Source organism: Rattus norvegicus, unplaced genomic scaffold (genome assembly GCF_021556685.1).
Source record: "Rattus norvegicus strain SHRSP/BbbUtx unplaced genomic scaffold, alternate assembly SHRSP_T2T unassigned-0000039, whole genome shotgun sequence".
In the NCBI taxonomy this organism is placed as follows: Eukaryota; Metazoa; Chordata; class Mammalia; order Rodentia; family Muridae; genus Rattus; species Rattus norvegicus.
Window position 1 is genome coordinate 40,001 of NW_028238792.1, and position 16,883 is coordinate 56,883.

A 16,883-nucleotide genomic window follows, 5' to 3' on the forward strand; every position below is an offset into this window, starting at 1 on the left:
GGGACGGCGGGGGCAGAACCGGGAAGGCCACCCGTCGGAACCCAGCGACACACCCGTACCGAGACGCCGCGAGGACGACACGCTCCCAACACGAGGCCCACGCCGCGGACCATACCGGGCGCGGCCGCGCCGGCGGATGCGGCCGGGGCTCACGGGCGGGCGGGGGCCGCAGCAGGCCCACCCCCAAAGCACACGGGCAAGCGAGGCGCAACGCCGGGGAGACGGGGAAACCACCCCCGACCCCCTCGGGCGGGGTCGGAGGACCGTGAACCGGCGGGAGGGAGACCACGCCAACGGGGAGCGGCGGGAGACCGGACGGCGGCCGACCCCGGGCGAGAAGCGGAGGATGAGGACGGGCCCAACGCCTGACACGCGGCGGCGACGCCCTCGCGCGGACAGGTGGAGGAGGAGGGGAGGAGGTCGACGAGCGACTTTGACCCCGCGAGGGGGGAGAGAGGGGGGCCGAGCCCGCGTCGGAAGGGAGGCCGGGCCTCGGGGCAGCGAGAGGGAGAGACACCGACCGGAGCCCCCACCGCCACACCGGGACGCGCACACGGGTTCGACTCAACGCCCAGGCGCCCACCTTGGCACCCCGGCAGCTTTCCCCCGACGCACGCCTTCCCAGAGGACGGCGGGGCCGGACGGGCCCCCGCGCAGACGCACCCTCAGCCAACAGGCCCCACGGACCGGCGTGGGCGACAGCCACTAAAGCCTCTTTCTCCTCTACGCCTCGCGGGGCGTCTTTCCCCCCGCACACGCCTCCAAGAGACCAGGCGAGACGCGCCACCACGGCCGCGGCGGCCGGGACGCCCTTCAAACCGCAACTTCCTCCCGCCCGCCGGGCGGCCCTTCCCCCCAGGCACCCCGCGACCGCCCCGGGACCCGTGCGCGCCCGGCTGCCCCCCCGTGAGGAGGGGCCCGGCAGCACGGCCGCGGGTCGGCCAGACGAGGAGCGAGAGAGAAAGGAACGCCGGCGGGCGGGGAGGGGGAGCGAACCGGCAGAACGAGGACCGTCGACGGCAGGGCGGGCCGCAGCGGCACCCCCCGCGGGAGACGCCTCACAAGGGACCGGGAGGCCGCTCGGGCGGCGACCGGGCACGCGAGCCAAGCCGGCGGGAATCACACTGCACCCAACCCGGAGCAGTCCCGCCACGCCCGCGGCACCGAGCCGACCCGAAACCAACGGACAACCCCCGGGAGCCCGAGGAGACGCCAGCCGACGCGAGAGCGAACCGAGGCAGACGCCGACGCCAACCGACGAAGACCCCCGCGTGGCAGCGGGTCCCAACGTCCGACGACGCGCCGGACGCGGCCGACCGCCGGTTCCCCCAAATAAGAAGTCCGCCCCCGAGAGCGAGGCCAACCCCGCGGTTCACGGACCCTCGAGAGCCCCGCGGAGGGGGAAGGGGGGGTAGGACGGCTCCCGCGATCTCCACCGGCCGTGGGAACGCTGCCGTGGAAGGGGGGGACGAGGCGGCAACCGCAGACGCCCGAGAGCACGCGGCACGCACCACACGCGACACGACCTCGCCGCGAGAGTGGCCGGGACGTGGACGCGCGTGGGAGGGACGCACACGCGACGGAGGGCACGGGGGAAACGGAGGCGGGTGGGACCGGGAGCCCACCGCCGCCCTTCCAAACCCACCCGTCCCGCGACGACCCCTCGCGGTGAGGGGGGTACCGCGCACGCGGGCGTGTGCACGGCCCTTCCCCGCCACCTGCCACCAGAAACCCAATCTCCCCCACAAGCTCCGCACAGCGGCAGGTCGACAGAGCCCCGTCCCGCGTGATCCCTCCTCGTACTCGGAGCGGGGAGGCGCGGGTCGCGGTAGGCGAGAGAGCAAACGCTGCGCGCAGAAGGCTGAGGTCAGGGCGGGCAGCCGAGGGGACCATCCGGGAGAAGCCCCTCGGAGATCGTAAAGCCCTTTCCGAAGATAGCTAGAGAAGGCAAATTCCTCACTGAGGGCGGGACGAACCCAACACCGACGAGCAGCCAAGGGCTCCGTGCACGCAACGGGAAACGAGCAACAGGCGCGGGACAGAACGGGAAGGACCACGCGCCAGCTGGTGGGGGGTCTGCGGTATCGGCAAAGGTCTCTTTCTCCGGGGTCTTCTTGAGCATTCGCGGACCGGGGGGACCTGCGACAGGTCCCCGCCGAGAGCCAGGCCTCTTCAAGGCGCACACAAAGGAGGAGCCTTGACTTGAGGGAGTCCGGTCTTTAAAAAGGGCCAGCCGCGATCGCTCAGCACCACCCTAACCGCGCAGGGCCCGCGGGTGAAGGCACCAAAAACATAGGCACGGGGTGGGCGCTCACCCAACGGAAGGAGCCTTTTAACCGCACACTCAACTCCTCGACCCCCCCCCTTTCTGTCACCGTGCAGAAAGCCGGCAACTAGGACAAGGGAAAGCGTAAAGGCACAAGCACCATGGAGCACAGGAGGCACGCCGGGGAGCGGGAAGCGCCACCGCCAACTCAGAAGCGGGCACCTTGGTGGTCAAAGCCCGGAACGCTCCAGGAGCACCGCAAGGCTCACACAAAGCAGGGCGCGTGCACACACCATTCGGGAAGGGTATGCACCGCAGCGGGTCTACCACCTTCCCCCGGCACGGGGGAAGAGGGCCGCGAAGCAGTGAACGGCGTGGGGGCAAGCGCCCCCGACACGTCCACAGGGACACCGCGAACCACAGCAACAAGTGTGCGCGGGTCAGCGCTCGTGCCGGACAGCCGCACCCCTGACTTCCACACACCACCCTGCAAAGGAATGGGGAGGAGAGACGAGGGGCCCGCTGGCAGAACGAGAAGAGCGGTCGCCATTCGCGCTGAATGACCATTCGCCATGAATGTCCGTCCCTCGCCTGGCGCGGCTTAGGCCCCGGCCCGAAGAGAACGCGGCAGCACCACATCGATCCAACGGGAGCGAGACACGCCATGCATCGGGAACAACGGGCGTGAGAGCTTTCTAACAACGCACTGGACGGGAATACGAGCGAGAAGAGCGAGAGAGAGCACGGGAAGAAGTCGCTAACACTGCCACACACACAAAAAAAAAAAATTTACCCTTCTCGAGGGCGAGAAAAAAAAGGAAGCGTTGCACTCGGGAGGCACGTGGCGTGGAAGAACGGGACTCAACGGGCAGCGGAGGTTCGGGAACTCCTTCAAAAAAAAAAAATAAAAAATAAAAAATAAAAATAAAAAAATAAAATCCCCTTCGAAGGAGAAAAGGTGCAACTCGGGAGGCACACAGCAGGAAAGAAAGGGACACACCACCAAGCAGCGGAGGTTCGGGAACTCCTTCCAAAAAACAAAAAAAAAAAAAAAAACAAAAAACAAAAAAAAAAAAACAAATAAAAAAACCGGTCGGCCGCAGAGGAGCACGCCAGGGGGTCACTAGCACCAAACGGGAAAACCCTTCCAGTCGCACTCGGCACCAACGACTCCTACCGGTAACGGACGACAACCACCACGGGGAAATCGGGAACGCCTGACACGCGGGACGGTTGTCATAAAGCTGCCACACAGAGCACAGGCAAGCAAGCACGGGAAAGCAGGAAGCGCGTACTCATGGGGGGACGCTAAGCTTCGAGCATCGAAGAGGCCCATGCGCAGAAGAAAAGAGCTAGGGCTGGACAAGCAAACAGCCTTGGTGCAAGCCTCTTCCAACGTCCTTTAATGACAAAAAGAGTCAAAAGGACAGCGTGTCAGCATATATCTCCAGGTACAATAAGGACAGATAGCAAAGATGAAAAGTGTAAAAGACACAGGGATAAACATGACAGGCCACACGGAACGTCTGGAAGTCATGTTCGGTGACGTGTCCCCAAGAGGTCCCCATGTAGAAAGAGAACCGGACCGCAAAGGAACAACTGGTCGACCTTAGAACCCTGAGTGCTCACAGACCGAGGAGGCCATGGTAGATAGCCTGGAACACAGCTTCCCCTCGGCCTCAGAAGTCCATGCTCCCGCTGGCAGGGACCGGGGAGGATCCTGGAAAAAATAAAGTCTCGGAGGCGCCCCCTAGCCGGGACACCTCGGCTCGGAGGCCGGGGACACAGCACCCTCTCGGCCTCAGAGGTCCAGGCTCCCGCTATCAGGGACCGAAGGGACTCCTGGAAAAGAAAAAAAAAAATCCGTGGCGCCACCTAGCCGGGCCACCTCGGCTCGGAGGCCGGGGACACAGCACCCTCTCGGCCTCAAAAGTGTCTATGGTCCCGCTGGCTGGGACCGAAGGGACTCCTGGAAAAGAAAAAAAAAAAAAAACTCCGTGGCGCCCCCTAGCCGGGCCACCTCGGCTCGGAGGCCGGGGACACAGCACCCCCTCGGCCTCAGAGGTCCAGGCTCCCGCTATCAGGGACCGAAGGGACTCCTGGAAAAAAAAAAAAAAAAAAAAAAACTCCGTGGCGCCCCCTAGCCGGGCCACCTCGGCTCGGAGGCCGGGGACACAGCACCCTCTCGGCCTCAGAGGTCCAGGCTCCCGCTATCAGGGACCGAAGGGACTCCTGGAAAAGAAAAAAAAAACTCCGTGGCGCCCCCTAGCCGGGCCACCTCGGCTCGGAGGCCGGGGACACAGCACCCTCTCGGCCTCAGAGGTCCAGGCTCCCGCTATCAGGGACCGAAGGGACTCCTGGAAAAGAAAAAAAAAAAAAACTCCGTGGCGCCCCCTAGCCGGGCCACCTCGGCTCGGAGGCCGGGGACACAGCACCCTCTCGGCCTCAGAGGTCCAGGCTCCCGCTATCAGGGACCGAAGGGACTCCTGGAAAAGAAAAAAAAAAAAAAAAACTCCGTGGCGCCCCCTAGCCGGGCCACCTCGGCTCGGAGGCCGGGGACACAGCACCCTCTCGGCCTCAGAGGTCCAGGCTCCCGCTATCAGGGACCGAAGGGACTCCTGGAAAAGAAAAAAAAAACTCCGTGGCGCCCCCTAGCCGGGCCACCTCGGCTCGGAGGCCGGGGACACAGCACCCTCTCGGCCTCAGAGGTCCAGGCTCCCGCTATCAGGGACCGAAGGGACTCCTGGAAAAGAAAAAAAAAAAATCCGTGGCGCCACCTAGCCGGGCCACCTCGGCTCGGAGGCCGGGGACACAGCACCCTCTCGGCCTCAAAAGTGTCTATGGTCCCGCTGGCTGGGACCGAAGGGACTCCTGGAAAAGAAAAAAAAAAAAAAAACTCCGTGGCGCCCCCTAGCCGGGCCACCTCGGCTCGGAGGCCGGGGACACAGCACCCTCTCGGCCTCAAAAGTGTCTATGGTCCCGCTGGCTGGGACCGGAGAGGAGGGAAGAAATAAAAAAAAAATAAAATAAAATAAAAAATTAAAAAAAAAAAAATTGGAAAAAAAAAAAAAAATCCGGGACGGGGCCCAAGCCTTCTGGTCGACCTCATCCAGCTGCCACCAACCCCTCCTTGTGTCCCAATAGGTCGTACAGCCACCCTCCTCCCCTGAAGTTCTCCAGGTACAACCTCCTAGCTAGAGATGGTCCCCAGACAGGACGGCGTCTCCGTCGCGCACCCGCCTGCTTGCCTGTCACCCTCTCACCCTGGCCGGCTCACCACAGGCACTTCCCCGTCCTTTGTCACCAACCGGGGGACAGGAGCGTTGCGGAAACTTGTCGCCACTAGGTGTCGCCCGACAGCGATCTCGATCAAGCAAACCAATACAGACTGTCACGCGCCGCCGCCGCCACACACACTCATTCCGTCTCTCCGGAGTGACCTCCCTAGCTCAGGGGGACACTCACCCACGCACAACGGGGCAGGTACCCACCACTTCTCCCGAATGGCACAAACGGTCCCGGTTGTCCCGCCGGAACACAGTGAACGCGGGATGGACTCGGGGCCAACCCCCTCAGGCACCCAGAAAAGGAAAGTAGGACGGAGCGGTGAAAACAGGCCACCTCTAAGTGAAAGGACATGCACTCTCGAATCGGTTAACAATTAGCAAGGAACAGGCACAGTTAGGAAAAGGGAGCGTCCAAACTCCGTCGTGAGGGGAGGGTGGCGGCGACCTCAGTTCCACACCATTTTTAAATGGCTCACTCATTTTTAAAACCCTCCACCGATCCCGATGGGGGGGAGGGGGGGTTGTTGTTGTTCTCTGTTCCTCGCTGCCACCGCCAGCCGGCACTCACCAAACCACACACCTGCCACCCTCTTTGGAAGACTAAACACAGAGAGTAAATTAAAAGAATGGTGGAATGATGGTGGAATGGTTAAAATTCCCGTGATTTGTTTTCACTCTGATCAAAACATACTTATTTTGTGCATTTGCATTCCCTTGTTCACACGTGCCTCTGTGTGTGTGGTGGGGGGAGGGAGGGAGGGAGGGAGGGAGGGAGGGAGGGAGGGAGGGAGAAAGAGAGAGAGAGAGAGAGAGAGAGAGAGAGAGAGAGAGAGAGAGAGAGCCAATTTAAAAAATAAAAACATGGTTAAATACAGCCACTTTGGGAAGATTGCTAGAGAGAATGCAGTCCAGAGTATGGAGGCCAGAGCTCTGGACGCTCTAGACCACAGGTCTCCCATCTCCCATATACCAGGCACCCAGCACCACCATCCCTACTTTGTTTGCTTGTGCGTTTGTTTGCTTGCTTGTTACATTAGTTTCATCCCAAGTTAATAATTATATATTTTTTTTCTATGCACGTATTTAGTTGTGGCAGGGGAACTCCTTCTTTAGGACAGGCAGACTTAGCTAGTTAGTTAGCCAGTCAAAAGTACGTAAAAAATTTATATCAACATAAATATCATTCACTAAGAAATCCTATCTGAAGAAAAAGAAAGAAAGGAAGAAAGAAGGAAGGGAGGGAGGGAGGGAGGGAGAGAGAGAGAGAGAGAGAGAGAGAGAGAGAGAGAGAGAGAGAAAGAAAGAGGAAAACTGGCAGACTTAGTTTTAGTGTTTTTGTTATTGTTTATTCAAGATATTGTTTCAGGGCTGGAGAGACGGCTCAGCGGTGAAGAGCACTGACTGCTCTTCCAGAGATCCTTAGTTCAAATCCAAGCAACCACATGGTGGCTCACAACCATCTGTAATGGAATCCTCTCCTTGTGTGTTGAAGACAGTGACAGTGTGCTCATAAAATAAATAAACAATAAAAAATATGTTTGAAGATTAAAGAAAAAACTCTCTCTCTCTCTCTCTCTCTCTCTCTCACACACAAATAAACTCTGTAATAAAAATCAATGTGACTTCATGATCAAACTTCTATAGTCAATAGGACTAGAGAGAACACATGTCTGTAAAATAAAAGCAGAACCTTTTCTGCTTTGTTTTGTTTTGCCTCAAGGTACGTTTCTTTTGGTATAGCCCAGGCAGTCATGGAACTTGCTCCGTAGACTTATCTAGCCTCAAGCTCACAGAGGTCCACTCTGCCTGCCTCGGCCACCCACACAGCTCTCTCTGCTGACTATATGTCTGCATGCCAGAAGAGGGCACCAGAACCTAGGAGGACACACCACATGGCTCCTGAGAATCCAGGTTTTGACTTTAAAAAAAAAAAAAAAAAATTCTGACAGCATAGAGGGTAGATATCTGCCTGCCAGGCTCTTCTAGTGCTGTTTAAGGTGGGGTAATAGCCATGTGAAGGAGACAAGGGGAGAGGAAAAATCGATTGGATGAGTAGTGCTGCTGAGATTAAGGAACACACACACACACACACACACACACACACACACACACACACACACAGAGAGAGAGACAGAGACAGAGACAGACAGAGACAGACAGAGACAGTAAGACAAAGAGACAGAGAGAGAGAGATGACAGAGGGACACACCGAGGGAAAGACATCAGGACCAGCTGAATTTCTCAAGAAAAGAAAAGAAGAGAAAGGAAAAATGTTTTCTATATACACAAATCTGTATACATGATTTGTTATAGTGTCCCATTTGGGCACTTTGGATTCAACTGTGGATGGTTGGCAGCCAGCTTGGCTGACACCTGACCTCACCAAGATGGAGGCAGCCGGCCATTAGCCCTGATGTTCCAGGTCACTTCTGTTTCTCCCTTTCCCAGCCTCTAGGGAAACAGAACTTAATTAAACTCAGTTTGCACGTGCAGAAAGGTGAAGAGGCACCCAAAAGCAGCCAGAAGCCTCAGACCATCCACAGCCACATGTTCTCCTTCTGCCTATATTACTTCTAAATGATCGTATTTATTTATTTATTTATTTATTTATTTATTTACTTACTTACTTACTTACTTACTTACTTACTTACTTTTTTTTCTTTCTTTTTTTTCGGAGCTGGGGACAGAACCCAGGGCCTTGCACTTGCTAGGCAAGCGCTCTACCACTGAGCTAAATCCCCAACCCCCTTACTTACTTACTTACTTACTTACTTACTTATTTTTGTCATACTTAAACAATCGTTCGTCCTTGAATTCCTCCTGTATGCCAGGTAGACTTAGTCAGTCAGTCAGTCAGTCAGTCAGTCAGTCATTTAGCCAGGTCAAAATAGTTAAACATAAATATCAATAAAATCAATAAAAATCAAATGCAAACCCAATAGACAGTAAGTAAAATCGAATAAACCAAAAGATACATCATAAGCACAGAGTTTCAGCCGGACATTGAAAAGCAGCAGTTACCGAAGCAGTCTCCCTCCCACACCAACACACACACAGCTCGACCACCACCTTATCTGCACATTTTCAGCTCCTGCTTTCTAGAGTTACCAAGTTTATACACTACAGAGTTTAGCAAAGCAGGCCGGTTCACCGCACCCCCAGGGTCAGAGAACATGCTAGACCAGCTCTAGGGGATGGGCTGGGGGGCAGGGGAGGGTGGGAAGAGGGGAAACAGGCAGACTTAGGTATTCTAGTTTTGTTCATTCAAGATTCCACTTCTCTCTGTTGTAGCCCTGATAGACAGACAGGCAGGCAGGAATATTTGTTTGTTTGGCTTGGGGTTTGGGTTTGGTCCATTTGTTGGTGGATTTTGTTTTGTTTTGTTTCATTTTGTTTTTCGGGAAGTGTGGTGACTTAGTGCCTACACAAGCCAAGGCAGGAAAAATAAATAAGTAAAGATCTCTGAAACACAAATCTGGGGTGGGCTCTAGCATGGCCATGGACACACGCATGCACAGACGCACGCACGCACGCACGCACGCACGCACGCACGCATTGTAGACACGCACTCAAGGACACACTGGATTCTACAATGTTTGGTTTCTGAGTGTGTGTCATACAGAACCTAACAGAATATGTAATGAACTCTGGCAGTGACAGCAGAAACAACCTATGAGAAGGCGTCCTTGCAATATTAAAATGGCAGGCTAGCCAGGTGACAGTTATCTTAACCAATCTGATGTAGGCCTCATTCACACGGCATCTAGGCCTTAACAGTTAATTGTATCTGTTTCTTTATTTTCCTCTTAGGCCATCACATTGTTTTACCTAGACCTTTAACAGCCAGCAGCTACCAGCCTACAGCTACCAGTTTCTTTCTTTTCATAAAGAAACCCTGTCTGAAAAACTAGGGGAGGGAGACAAACAGATTAACAGATCTCTCTCTCTCTCTCTCTCTCTCTCTCTCTCTCTCTCTCGCTCTCTCGCTCTCTCGCTCTCTCGCTCTCTCGCTCTCTCGCTCTCTCGCTCTCTCGCTCTCTCGGCGCCTGTGTTTGTGTGTTCAACAGAGGAGGCAATGGCAGATAAATGTCTGCCCCTCCTCTGTAAGCCAGGCCACTCCATTACTGCCTTTCCTTTTTCTTAGTTTGTTTGGTTTATTCCAAGTTAATTGTATCTGTTTCTTTATTTTCCTCCTCATTTCTTTAGTTGAGTCAGGGGTCTTTGCACAAAAGCCCTGGAAATCAGTACCTGGATCAGGTCTGCAGCCTGCTCACAGAGTTCTACCCACCTTCACCTCTCAAGTGATGCAATCAAAGACATGCAGCACCACACCTGGCTTCTTTTCACATGTACATTTACTTTAGTTCCAATGCTCATTCAGGTCTGAGAGACGGGGGAGGGAAGGAGGGAAGAGAGACAGAGAGTGACAGAGAAACAGTTGACAGAGAGGGAGAATTGTAGGTTAATTATTGTTCCGTCTCCTCAATCACGGTCTACTGGTCGCCATCGTGGCAACCATGCCCCGCAACCCTACCTTCGGTAAGATCAAGCATAATGGCGGCAACCATATAATTCCTGCTTAGTCGCACTGAACACTCCGGTCATCACTACCTGTGGAGAATTGTAAGGGGGCTCCTCTGGTCTAGAGAGTAGTACCCTTGAATGAAATGAGGATCACAGCAAGCATTATTTGTTTTGAGATATAAGATGTGGAAAGAACTATATGTGTGGATTTACAGACAGACAGACAGACAGACAGACATACAGACAGAGAGGACAGGATAGGACAGGACAGGACAGGACAGGACAGGACAGGACAGGACAGGACAGGAGAAAAAAACAAGAACACAAACAAAAACTCAAAATGGAAGTCCGGTTCCAAATAGTCTCTGTCTGCCCTGTCGCTCTAGTGTTGGTGGTCCAGGTTATAAAAGCTTATACATGGGTGGGTGCGGGAAGTGCTGCTGGGTGTTCAGTTCAGGTCCAAGATTATTGCGGGTAACTAGACAACAAAGAAAGCAGTTAGACTGACTTCAACAGTGTTCGGTTTCTGAGTGTGTTATCACACAGAAGAGCCTAACAGAATATGTAATGAATTCTGGCAGCAACAGCAGAAACAACCAATGAGAAAGTGTCCTTATAATATTAGCAACTGCAACAAAATGGCAGACTAGCCAGCTAACAGTTCCCTAGCCATTAACTCATCTGACATAGGCCTTCTTCACGTTGCATCTAGATAGGTCTTCCTATCTTCCTCTCCAGTGCTGAGACCAAAGTGAGATCAAAGTCATGCATCACCATGGGTGCCTTCCTTTTCATTTCTTTTCTTTCATCCTAGGAAGTGAGTGTGTGTGTGTGTGTGTGTGTGTGTGTGTGTGTGTGTAAAGAGAGAGAGAAGGAGGGGGGGAGAGAGAGAGAGAGAGCTTTAGAGAGAGAGAGCTTTAGAGAGAGAGAGAGCTTTAAAATCAGCACTCAAGCCTTTTCTCTTCCTATCCCTATCCCAATCCCCCCCCCCAAACCAGCAGCAAAGCCACCAGCACTCGAGAGACAGAGGAAGATGAAATCTCTAGTCTGAGAAACAAGAGGAGGTAGATAAACATACCCCCCCCCTCTCTCCTTCATAATTTGTTAAAGTGTTCCCTTTGTGTTGTGTGGACTCTACTTTATTAAGCAAGTTTCACATCGTACTATCTCCAAAGAGGAGTCAACAGTCTCTTGGCGTGCAGGCAGTTGTTGCCTGCTTTAAATATTTTTTGGTGTGTTTGTTTGTTTGTTTGTTTGTTTGTTTGTTTGTTTGTTTGTTTCAAAACCGAGGGCCTGCCTGCATTCAACAGATCCAAACCCAGTTCTCAGAGGGGAAAATGGAGTCAAGTCCGAAGTCACTGGCATTTAGGTCATCGGCCATTGACAGTCATAGGAGATGGGAATATCGTCCTTTCTCCAATGGAGACTCACCTGGGTATGCATCAACCACATCTAAGGGCAGGCCTGGGTTAGTACGGGGTGGTGGATGGGGAGGAAGGATCTGGAAAGAGCTTTGCGATGGGAAACTATGATCAGAATGTTGCACAGAAAACAAAATTTGTATTTAAAAAGAAAAAAAAAAAAAGGCTATCCAAAAAATCTATCCAAAAATGAAAGGAAACAAAACAAAACAAAACAAAACAAAACAAAACCGACAGCAGAACTTTACTAACTGCAAATGCTCCATCTCCCTGTATCCAACCACTCCACTCCCAGATAGGTAGATGATAGTTTGCACTTCTGTCCCAGTTGGGTTAAGAAAAGGGGAACCACCTCTGTGGAGAGCCATCTCTCCAGCCCTTGACAAGCTTTATTTAACTAAACATTAAACATGAATCAGAAACGCCAAACCCTGTACATATATGGTCCAGATTCACCCTTACTTAGAAATCCCCGAGCTGGCAGGGCGAGGCTGGGAATTGAGAGTGAGCAAAAAGGGAGTCTGCCTCTTTCCCCCAGGGTGTGCTATCAACTCCATTACCATTTCCAAACAGCTGGGTGTGAGTCTAACTAAGGTTTCCTTCAGTCAGACATTTGCCAGGAGCCGGAGCCCTGACAGGACAGCGAGAGCGATGATCAGACATCATTTCACAGTGAAATCATCACTCGCTGATTTCAGGCAGAAAACTTTAGAAAACTCTAAACTCTAAAGAGGCACTGAAGCGTGCTAGGGCAGCAGCAGTACTTCCCCGACTGACCTTCAGGGACCTGCATATTCTCCAGCCCCGCCCCACCCCACCCCCTCTCAGCTAGCTCCTGTCCACCCCTCCCCTCCCCCCACATACAGGGAGGAGGCCTTGTGTGTGTGTGTGGGGGGGGGGGCGGCAGCGGGAAGATGCAACTCTCTCTTGAGAGAGAGTTCGGGTCTCCCAAACAAATACATAACTAGAAACTTCATTTATTTACTTTATTTCATCGAGCATACCGTGGAAGAGGGAAAAGGAACAGGGAAGCTAGGCCAACTGGTCGAGCTCCTCCTTTCGTTTTGTTTCAAAAAGGAAAGGAAAAGCCAAAGAACCCCCTCTTTTTGGTGAAAGGAACAGAATGGTGAAAGTTGAAACATCGGCTCGCCACTTAATACTTTGGCTTTTAATAAAAGGGACAGCAGATCGACTTCCGAGTTGATTAAGAGAGAGAGAGAGAAAGAGAGAGAGAGAGAGAGAGAGAGAGAGAGAGAGAGAGAGAGAGAGATAAAAACCACAAAAAAAAACGTTTTGTCGACCAGCCTCCTTTTAAACCTCTGTTACACAGGAAGACTGGTCAACCTCATTCCCCCCTCCCCCCACTCACACACACACCCCTCCCCCTCCACGGAGAGGTTTAATGAGAGAAGAAAGGTAGAAGAAGAGAGTAAAGGCCAGTCATGAGCACGTGGAGAGAATTTGGGAGGGGAATGGGGAGAGAAGGGACAAAGGGGAAGAGGGGAAGAGAGGAAGAGCAAAAGAGCAAAGAGAGGAGCAAAGAGAGCCAACCTCATATTTTATTTTTTTTTTAAAGATTTATTTATTTTATTTATGCGTAAGAGTACACTGTAGCTATTTTCAGACACACCAGAAGAGAGCATCAGATCCCATTACAGATGGTTGTCAGCCACCTTGTGGTTGCTGGTAATTGAACTCAGGACCTCTGGGAGAAATTTGTGTGTGTGTGTGTGTGTGTGTGTGTGTGTGTGTGTGTGTGTGTGTGCCCGTTAGTTTAAAAATCTGCTGTAGACCTCCCTTTTAATATCTGTTTAACAAATATTTTTACCATATTTAAATTTTATTTATTTTATTTTACTTAAAAATAATAATGAATAAAGAGTCAATGTGAATAAACAATAAAACAAAAATCAAGGTGATCGGGGTTGGGGATTTAGCTCAGTGGTAGAGCGCTTGCCTAGCAAGAGTAAGGCCCTGGGTTCGGTCCCCAGCTCCGAAAAAAAGAAAAAAGAAAAAAAAAAATAAAATCAAGGTGATCAACAGATACCGACGACTGACATGGAAAAAAGTTAATAGATCGCCATAAAAACAGAGTAAGTGCGATGTAAACAATAAAACAGATGGGATGGAGAGATGGCTCAGCGGTTAAGAGCACTGACCGCTCTCCCAGAGGTCCTGAGTTCAAATCCCAGCAACCACATGGTGGCTCACAACCATCTGTAATGAGATCTGATGCCCTCTTCTGGTGTGTCTGAAGACAGCTACAGTGTACTCACATGCGTTAAATAAATAAATTAAAAAAAAAAAGAAAACAATAAAGCAGAAATTAAGACGAGGGACACAGAAGGACAAGGGAGATAAAACAATTAAATGTTAACAGACATAAAGTGGGAACGACGGGGTTGGGGATTTAGCTCTGTGGTAGAGTGCTTGCCTAGCAAATGCAAGGCCCTGGGTTCAGTCCCCAGCTCTGAAAAAAGAAAAAAGAAAAAAGAAAAAAAAAGAAAAGCGGGAACGAGAGGAAGGGCAAATATAGACGACTGAAACGAAATGATGGAATAAATTTATAAAATAATAATAAAGTACGAGTAAATACGAATAAATGGCAAACTGGACTTTAATAAATGTTTAAATCAAGGTGAATGACAAATACAATTTAGACAAAAAGGTTTTGAAAAATGAAAAGAAATAGAAAGCATATATGAATCAATAACAAGACTGAAGTCACAATGGCCTTTGAAGTGACACGGACGACAAACGTGAAAAACATAAATGAAATAATTTCGACAGCCACGGACATTCACATGGTGTGTTGGGAAACACCGCAGTCTTTATTTGGCGAGTAAAAACGCCTCGGGGAACTCTGTACATAGGAGGCTGGGAGCATGAATCACTCTATCTATCTATCTATCTATCTATCTATCTATCTATCTATCTATCTTTTTTTTTTATTTTTCTCTCCCTTACATCTTCCCACCATACCATACGTTTCTCCTTATACAAATCCATAGATTTATATATGTTCTTAATTTCATTTTTTTCCTCTGCCACACAGCCCACCACACAGAACCTCTAGATCTCGGGATCCCCTTCTGCCAGCACCAGTGGCAAGGGCACAGCTCCCCAGAGAATTAACTCGATCCGAACATAAGCGCGACAAGAAATTAAAAGTTAAATCGGAAGTGAAACTGAAAATGAAATTTTGGCCGAAAATAAAATAAAATGAAAGGTATAAGTTTTGTGACAATCAAATCATAAATCCCAATTGGGCAAAAAATAAAATTACAAAGTCAAAATTTTGTCCAGTCCACTGTGCTCCTGTGGAATCCCTCCCTGGAACTTGCTCGGTAGAGTAGTCTAGTCCCAAACTCACAGAGGTCTGCCCTGCCTTTCTCTGAAACCTACAGAGCCAGTCAAAACCTACAATCCTTTGTTGTTTGTTTGGCAGTTTGGCAGTTTGTTTGTTCCTGGACAAAAATGTGGGCTCTCTCTGATTCCTATATGTCTGCATGCCAGAAGAGGGCACCAGAACATAAGAGGACACACCACACAGCTCCTGAGAATCCAGAGGGTTTTTTTTGTTTTGTTTGTTTTGTTTGTTTTTTCTTCCTCTTTTCTTTTTTTCCGGAGCTGGGGACCTTGCTCTTCCCAGGGCCTTGCGCTTGCTAGGCAAGCGCTCTACCACTGAGCTAAATCCCCAACCCCGAGAATCCAGGTTTTTGACCAAAACAAAAAACAACAACAGGGGCTGGAGAGATGGCTCAGCGGTTAAGAGCACTGACTGCTCTTCCAGACGTCCTGAGTTCAATTGCCAGCAACCACATGGTGGCTCACAACCATCTGTAATGAGATCTGATTGATCTCTTCTGGTGTGTCTGAAGATAACTGCAGCATACTCAGATAAATAAAAAACAAATCTAAAAAAATTAAAAACAACAACAAAAAACACAAAAACAAACAAACAAACAAAACCCCCAAAACTAACAACCTAGAGGGTAGATATCTGCCTGCCCAGGTCTTCTAGTGCTATTTAAGGCTTCCTGTAGATAATAAAGCTTGTGTATCTTTTATCCAGGAACAGAATCATCAAGGCAGGGTAGGAGAGAAGCCCTGTTTGGGATTAAACGTTTCTACAACGTAACAGGAGGAGGCGGAGGGAGAGGGGCTCCTCAGACATAAATCTAAAATAGTACAATGGATCATTTTGAAGGCGTGTGGGTGAGGGTGACTGGAGACAGAGTTTTTCTCTGAGTGAGTGTGGAACTCACTGTCCCTGAGCTCAGCCTGTGATGAGAGAGAGAGAGAGAGAGAGAGAGAGAGAGAGACAGGGATCGAATTTTCTGTGTCTCTCTGTCTCTGTCTGTCTGTCTCTCTCTCTCTGTGTCTGTCTCTCTCTCTGTCTCCCTGTCTCTGTCTCTCTTCCTCTCTCTGTCTCTCTGTCTCTCTCTGTCTCTGTCTCTCCCCCCTCCCCCATGCGTGTGTTTGTGTGTTCAACCGAGGAGGCAATGGCAGATAAATGTCTGCCCCTCCTCTGTAAGCCAGGCCACTCCATTACTGCCTTTCCTTTTTCTTAGTTTGTTTGGTTTATTCCAAGTTAATTGTATCTGTTTCTTTATTTTCCTCCTCATTTCTTTAGTTGAGTCAGGGGTCTTTGCACAAAAGCCCTGGAAATCAGTACCTGGTTCAGGTCTGCAGCCTGCTCACAGAGTTCTACCCACCTTCACCTCTCAAGTGATGCAATCAAAGACATGCAGCACCACACCTGGCTTCTTTTCACATGTACATTTACTTTAGTTCCAATGCTCATTCAGGTCTGAGAGACGGGGGAGGGAAGGAGGGAAGAGAGACAGAGAGTGACAGAGAAACAGTTGACAGAGAGGGAGAATTGTAGGTTAATTATTGTTCCGTCTCCTCAATCACGGTCTACTGGTCGCCATCGTGGCAACCATGCCCCGCAACCCTACCTTCGGTAAGATCAAGCATAATGGCGGCAACCATATAATTCCTGCTTAGTCGCACTGAACACTCCGGTCATCACTACCTGTGGAGAATTGTAAGGGGGCTCCTCTGGTCTAGAGAGTAGTACCCTTGAATGAAATGAGGATCACAGCAAGCATTATTTGTTTTGAGATATAAGATGTGGAAAGAACTATATGTGTGGATTTACAGACAGACAGACAGACAGACAGACAGACAGACAGACATACAGACAGAGAGGACAGGACAGGACAGGACAGGACAGGACAGGACAGGACAGGAGAAAAAAACAAGAACACAAACAAAAACTCAAAATGGAAGTCCGGTTCCAAATAGTCTCTGTCTGCCCTGTCGCTCTAGTGTTGGTGGTCCAGGTTATAAAAGCTTATACATGGGTGGGTGCGGGAA

The 16,883-nt window shown here is 51.0% G+C and overlaps 1 long non-coding RNA gene across 1 annotated transcript in view; it reads right to left on the reverse strand.

Moving 5' to 3' along the window:
* The window catches only part of LOC147997841 (uncharacterized), an 18,378-nt gene extending 12,356 nt beyond the window's left edge, over window positions 1–6,022 (reverse strand). Inside the window, exon 1 of the long non-coding RNA XR_015647550.1 lies at window positions 5,758–6,022. This is a non-coding gene — a long non-coding RNA (uncharacterized LOC147997841). The remainder of the gene's footprint in view (window positions 1–5,757) is intronic.
* Between the last annotated feature and the right edge of the window lie 10,861 nt (window positions 6,023–16,883).